Consider the following 7332-nt stretch of genomic DNA (forward strand, 5'->3'; position numbering starts at 1 on the left):
ATGGGAAAGGGAAATGAAAAGAGACCAGAAAAAAAATAGAAACGTAAAAATTAATATTATTATGGAGATTAAAAGACCATCTATTTAGAGAGGAATGTGAGTATATTAATAGAAGGGTAGGGACATAGAGGAGAAGTGAAAAACTTAAAAAAATGCTTAAAATATTATATAGGTATAAAGAGGTAGTACTGCTATTAAGGAATTTAAGTCTCAGAGGTTTTGAATTGAGTAATAAATTTGTGGATTAAGTGTGTACACAATGGGGGATAGGGTCTACTAGTTAACTATGGGTTTATCTGAGGATGTGCAGGACAAGAGTTAAGTCACATACAGAAGATCAAAAGAGAAGAAAAGGTGAAAAGGATTAGAAAGGGAGAAAAAAGATCAGAAGTTCAGTAGAGCTAGACAAAAAAACCAAAAGATAGTTAAGAAAGAAAGAAAAAGAGAAAGAAGACAAGAAAAGAAAGGGAAATGCACATTCATGTGTTCCTAAAATAAAAATTATAAGAGGAAAAAAAAGTTACTGGAAAACAATTATTTTTTCAAAAAAGGCAAAAATTAAAGATTAATAAAATTTTTAGAAAAGGAAAAAAAAATTTATATATATATAAGGTACCAAAAAAAAGAAAAAAAGAAAAAAAAAAGAAAAGAAGAGGAAGAAAAAAAAAGTTCTTTGATTTTTTTTGGGGAGGGGTGGGAAGAATCCTCTATCTCCCTTTTGTCTGTAACCAGCCTCTTGTTGGAGTCTCTGGTCAGCTTGAGGTCCTGTGGCTTGATTGGTTTCTTAAGTCAGTTTGTTCGAACAGGCAGAAAAATGCTCTGCTTTACCCACGATTTTGAGATCCCCCTCCCAGATTAGTTTACTGGGAGGGTGATCTGCTTTGAGAATCACAAAAGAGGGGGATGCAGTGGTGAGGCTAGGTTCTGGGTAGGGTTGAGGCCTTTCAACAATCAGTAGGTTTTTCCTGGGACTAACACAGAGCCCAGCCTGGAGCCATTCTCAGGCTTTCTGTTTTTCAATTGATTGTGGAGGCTGCTAGAGGGAGGGGCAGCCTCTGGCTCTGGTTACCCAGTGAGGAAAGCCACTCCAATGGCTGGTGCCTGAGCTGGGTGACTTTTCCCTGGATGGAGCCAAGTCTGGCAGGTCACTTCGCCGTTAAGTTCTTGTGACCTGCTAAATGACTCGTCTTATTCCAAGGTCTGGGTTGGAGCTGGCAGCTCCTCCGAACTTTGTCGGTATCCAAGATGGAGATCACCGGTGCTGGAGGGGGAGGGGTGGCCTTCCCTCCTCTGCTCCCTGAGAAGGAGTGAGGACGTCGGGCTTCTACTCATGTCCAGTCTTGGATCCTGGGTCGTCTCTGGTCTGCAAGATGAAGATGTCCGTTCCTTGTCGGTTCTTGCTGGTGTTGAGTAGAATCCGCTCGCCCGCTGCGTCTGGCTCCTTCGTCCCGGACTGTCTGTGTGAGCGCTCAGTTATGGCCCGGGCTGCGGACTCCGCCGCGACCCTGCCGCCGCCGCCGCGGCAGCTGCTGGCAGGCGCTCAGATGTGTCTTTTTGCCTTGGCTTCCCCTCTCTTGTCTAACTCTCTGTCCTGTGATGGCACACTTGGTGTGATTCTCTGGCTTAGGACTGTTCACTGGAACTCTAAAACTGCTTTCTATGCGGGAGCTTGTTCAGATTCCAGCTTCTCCTCCGCCATCTTCCCGGAACTCCTCATTTCTCTTTTATACTATGATTGAAACACTACATACTTTGAAGTTAAGTATGGAGTTTGATTTAATGCTCTATGGACTTTTTTGTTGTTGTTGGTCATGGGGCCTGAACTCTGGGCCTCAGTGCTGTCCCTCAGCTCTTCAGCTGCAAACTAGCGTTCTACCACTTGGGCTTTGGCCCCACTTCCGGCTTTTTCTGCTTATGTGGTACTGAGGAATTGAACCAAGGGCCTCATGCATGCAAGGCAAGTGCTCTACCACTGAGCTACCTTCCCAGCCCCCCCACCCCCCGCAATGGACTTTTTATTGTACAATATTAAAGGGAGAAAAAGTCTGATAGAGCTGAGAACTGTTGGTTTAAACTCCATGCACACCCAGGCACTTACTTGGTGAGTGGTCTAAGGCTGTGAAGTGGAAATCATCTGTGCAAGGATTATTCTGGAAGGGAAGCATTGGGAAGGGCTCAGCAGTGAGAAGAGAACAGTGGACTCCAGCCACTGGTGGCAAGGAAGCCAGCAGGGGCTCACCCCTGTCTCCTTAAGCTTGTGGTAATTGAGATCCCTGTTTGGAGTTCCTTTCCCCACAACCATTAGTAACATCTTCCCCAGACTCTCAAGGACGGCTTCTGTGTAAAATCAATTAATATGCACAAAACAGATTACTGTAGTGTTTGAGTTGTATGCCCCAAAACACATTCCAGAATTCTGTAAAGCAGTGTGAATATAAATTCTTCTTCCTCTCATGTGGGGGAAATGCTCTTTCAAAAATAATGCATGTACTACACATTCAGCATTCACTAAATGTGTGTGCAGGGTGTTTGCTCCTTTCAGCCTGCAAGACTAAGGAAGGGGCTACAATGAGCTTGTGTTTGGGAATACAGGTGGGGATCTGAGATAGTGGGGTCCGAGGTGCCCCCTTTCAAAGTGTAGGGGAGTTGGGAGGACCACAGACAGGGACAGGGTCCGAGGGACAGACGGTCCTAATCTAGTTGTTCGGGAGAGGCCCCAGGTAAAGACCTAAGAAACACTGGTCTGGCATAATCTGAGCAGAAACAACAGCCTGCTGATCATTTGTTGGTTTAAAAAAATACTTCCATGAGAGTAGCTTATCTTTGATGTGTGATTGGGCTGTGTGTTTGTGTGAGGACAAAGCCTGTGACCCTATTGGGAGATAATGGAACCTTTAAGAGGCCTTGCAGGAGGTCCTCTAGGCACAGGGCAGGTGTCCTTTAAAAGGATGTCTGGCCCAGCCCCGTCCTCTTCCTCTCCTTCACTTCCTGGGGGTCATAAGGTATGCAGAAACTGATTGACCACACACTGTCACCATAGTGTGCTGCCTGGCCACAGGCCCAAAGCCATGCGGCCAAGTCAGTCATGCACTGAAATCTACCACACTGTGGTCAAAACAGACCTTCCCTCTTTACACACGAGTTACTCCAGGTATCTCGTTATAGGAACAGAGGGCTAATAACGAGTTATGTCACTGTCTCAATCCACCTGTCGCTTCTTGTCCAGATTGTCACCTCCTCTTTCTCCCTGCCACTTTCCTTGGGAGCCTCCTTTCTTCCCTAGGGACTGAGCTGGGGGGAGGGTGTCCTCTGCCACCCCATGTGGCTGTCTTGTGGTTTCTCAATCCATGTGCCCCAAACCCAAGCTGCTCCCTCTCAATGTTTCCTCACAACAATGATACGTTCTTCAAATAGTGTCAAATATTGTATTCTGACAAGGCAATTGTCTATTTGCACACACATGCACACAGGTGCACATACACATGTGTGCACACACATATGCACAGCGTCTCACCAGCAATTTATGATACAAAGGACCTTGTGTTCATCACATCACATGCCACCTTAAAACTGCTTCCTTGATGACTTTTTTTGCTTTTTTCTGTCTTTTCTTTCTTTGCTGCACTAGGGTTTGAACTCAGGGTCTTCCCCTTGCTATGTAGTGTTATACCACTTGAGCCATCCCTCCAGCCCTCTGCTGACTTATGTCTTTGTGTTATTTCCTCATAGCCATCCTTGAAGTTTTATAGCCTCCTTGATAAGATCAGTTCAAAGTCCTGTTTCACTTGTTCTACAAATTGTTTTTATAAAGATATAATTTTTAAGTAGAATATCTCAATATAAAAAATATCCCTATTGTCCTCAAAAGACTCCACATAGAACCCCCCTATGACCCAGAAATCCCACTTTTGGGCATTTACCCAAACCATCACAAACAAGGTCATAATAAGGCTACCAGCACAACTATGTTTATTGCAGCATTATTCATCATAGCTAAGATATGGAACCAATCCAGATGCCCCTCAGTAGATGAATGGATCAAGAAAATGTGGTGTCTATATGTATATATATATATATATATGTTATATATAAATATAGATATGTATATAAATATGTATATATATATGTTATATATAAATATAGACACCACATTTTCTTGATACAATGGAATTCTATGCCTCCATCAGAAAGAATGACATTGCCCCATTTTTTAGAAAAATGGAAAGACTTGGAAAAAATTATATTAAGCAAAGTAAGCCAGGCCCAAAGAAACATAGGTCCCATGGTTTCCCTTGTTTGCAATAACTAGTATATGTCTAGGACAAGTAGAAAAGATCCAAAGCTATGTAATATGATCATATAAGATGATGTTAAGTGAAATGAACCCAAGATATGGACACAAATATTTTTTTCTTGCTTGTTATTGTTTCTAACATATTTATAATGTACCATGTGATTTCTTTTTATTTCTTTGTATATTTCTCCCCCATGGTATAACCTCTGTTTTCACTGTATTTGATGTTGGTGCCCTGCATCTTGTATATACATTTCTCTAATTTGGGGAGGGGAAGGGAAAAAACAAAATGCTTAAATAGGGATACAGTTTGACCCATTATAACAATGAGATGTACAAGACACTGTTGAAAACAAACTTTACAACTTTGGCGGGGTGGGGAGGGTAGTAGTGGAGGTTGGAGGGAAGCGATCGTAGGGGAAAAACAAAGGAGGAGGCAACAATGCTCCATAGAAAATGTACTCATTACCTTGTTCATATAACTGTTACCCCTCTGTACAGTATTTTTACAATAAAAAATGTACAAAAAACTCCCTATTGTCACTGTATTTGATTTGGGTACCTTGTATATACATTTATATAATTTGGGTATACATACTTTTTTTTTTTTGGTCCAGTTGTGGGGCCTGAACTCTGGGCCTGGGCGCTGTCCCTCAGCTCTTCAGCTCAAGGCTAGCGCTCTACCACCTGAGCCACAGCACCACTTCCAGCTTTTTTCTTTTTGCTTATGTGGTAGCTGAGGAATCGAACCCAGGGCTTCATGCATGCAAGGCAAGTGCTCTACCACTGAGCCACCTTCCCAGCCCCTTATATAATTTGGGGAGGGGAAGGGGAATAACAAAATGCTGAAACAGGGACACAGGATGACCCATTGCAACAATGATACTCACAAGACACTATGTTGGAAATGAACTTTACGACTTTGGGAGGGGGAGGAGTTAGGGAGGTTGAGAAGGGAAAGAATGATAGTAGACAAACAAAGAAAGGGATAATAATGCTTGACAAGAAATGTACTCATTACCTTACTGATGTAACTGTAACCTCTCTGTACAACATCTTCACAAGACTATATATATATATATATATATATATATATATATATATGTATGTATGTATGTATATATATATATATATATTTTTTTTTTTTTTTTGGTTGGCCGTGGAGCTTGAACTCTGGGCCTGGGCTCTTCAACTGAAGGCTGGCACTCTACCCCTGGAGCCACAGCACCACTTCCAGTTTTCTGAATGGTTTATTGGAGAAAAGAGTCTAACAGACTTTCTTGCCCAGGCTGGCTTTGAACCACAATCCTCAGATTTCAGTTGCTAGGATTACAGGCGTGAACCACCATGCCTGACTAGAAAATAAATTTTTTTAAAAAAATCCAAGGTGCTCATTTTCCTCAATAACTCCAAATCCCTGGCTGTAGTAGATGCTGTTCCCACATGCCTGTAATTGAACATTACTCCATGGTTCAACACAGTCCTCACCTTTCCCCACTACCTCCATGACACATCCAGGCCACAGGGAATACACCATTCATCATTACGTTAGCATTGTTCCTTTTTTATGTTTTTGGTAGGTGATTATTTCTCTATATCCAGAAGAAGACTGGTAAACAGAGGATCCCATGTTTAAATACAAATAAGATTGGACCTCTTTCTTTGTGGAAATAAAAACTATTCTTCCTATGTGCTTTAACTCATGTAACTTCCTTAAAAATTGCCGAGTACCCACAGGACTCTGCAACCCCATCTACAAAGCACTGACGTTAGCCCTGTGTCTGTGTTACAAAGGGAATCATAAAATCTTGCAAAACAAAACATTGTACTCGCTTAAATACCAAATATATTGTTCAACATGTTTTCAAATGATGGGAAGAAACAAGGTTAGGGAGTCATGAAATCAAATCACAATATTCATGATGGTCTCTGTTGTGGCTCATAATCAAGACTCTTTGAGAACGAATGATATTCACTCATCATGTTCCAACTACCATCCAAATATACTTTTAATTTAAATTCTTAATGTATAAGAAATGTGAATCTGCACTCTTGTTGTCAAAAGGAATCCTACTACTAGTAAATGTTCTCATGGAATGGGAGTAGAAATCTTTCTAAAACAATAAATGTAAGCCTTAGCCTGAATTTCAATGGTATTTCCAAATCTGAGGGAAAAAATATCCGCAGAAATTGAAAAAAAAAAAGTGATAAACGTATTTGTCTTTAATTTCTTTGCCACTCACAGTTTTTAGTTTAAAATAAAAAATAAGAAAAAATAAGAAAGTAATTGCTATGCTTCATTAGGAATTTTAGTAGCAACCCTTCTCTCCAAATTTATTCATTCGCATTAAGATTATGGAGCGCATATCACATCTTAATGGTGGAGAGTGACAGCTCTCTCTCTGACAGAACGACTCCCGTTAAATACTTGCTTGTGGGTGGCTTTATAGAGCTGCTTTCCATCTCCTCAAATCTCTTTTAGGAGGGGGGGCAGTTATATGAAAGAATGTATTGTAGCTTTTCTCTATATGGCTTTTCCTTTTAAGTGGATAGGAAAGGAAAAAAGGAAAGAAGGAAGGAAGGAAGGAAGGAAGGAAGGAAGGAAGGAAGGAAGGAAGGAAGGAAGGAAGGAAGGAAGGAAGGAAGGAAGGAAGGAAGGAAGGAAGGAAGGAAGGAAGGAAAGGAAGGAAGGAAGGAAGGAAGGAAGGAAAGGAAGGAAGGAAGGAAGGAAGGAAGGAAGGAAAGGAAGGAAGGAAGGAAAGGAAGGAAGGAAGGAAAGGAAGGAAGGAAGGAAGGAAGGAAGGAAGGAAGGAAGGAAGGAAAGGAAGGAAGGAAGGAAGGAAGGAAAGGAAGGAAGGAAGGAAGGAAGGAAGAAGGGAGGGAGGGAGGGAGGGAGGGAAGGAGGGAGGGAGGGAAGGAGGGAGGGAGGGAGTGGGTAGGGAAGGGGAGGAGAGAGAATGGGGAGGGAAGGGGAGGGAAGGAGAGAGAAGGGGAAGGAAGGGGAGGAGAGGGAAGGGAAAGTGTAAGGAAGGGAAGGG

Source organism: Dipodomys merriami, unplaced genomic scaffold, assembly GCF_024711535.1.
Source record: "Dipodomys merriami isolate MVZ:Mamm:240054 unplaced genomic scaffold, mDipMer1.0.p SCAF_94, whole genome shotgun sequence".
NCBI lineage: Eukaryota > Metazoa > Chordata > Mammalia > Rodentia > Heteromyidae > Dipodomys > Dipodomys merriami.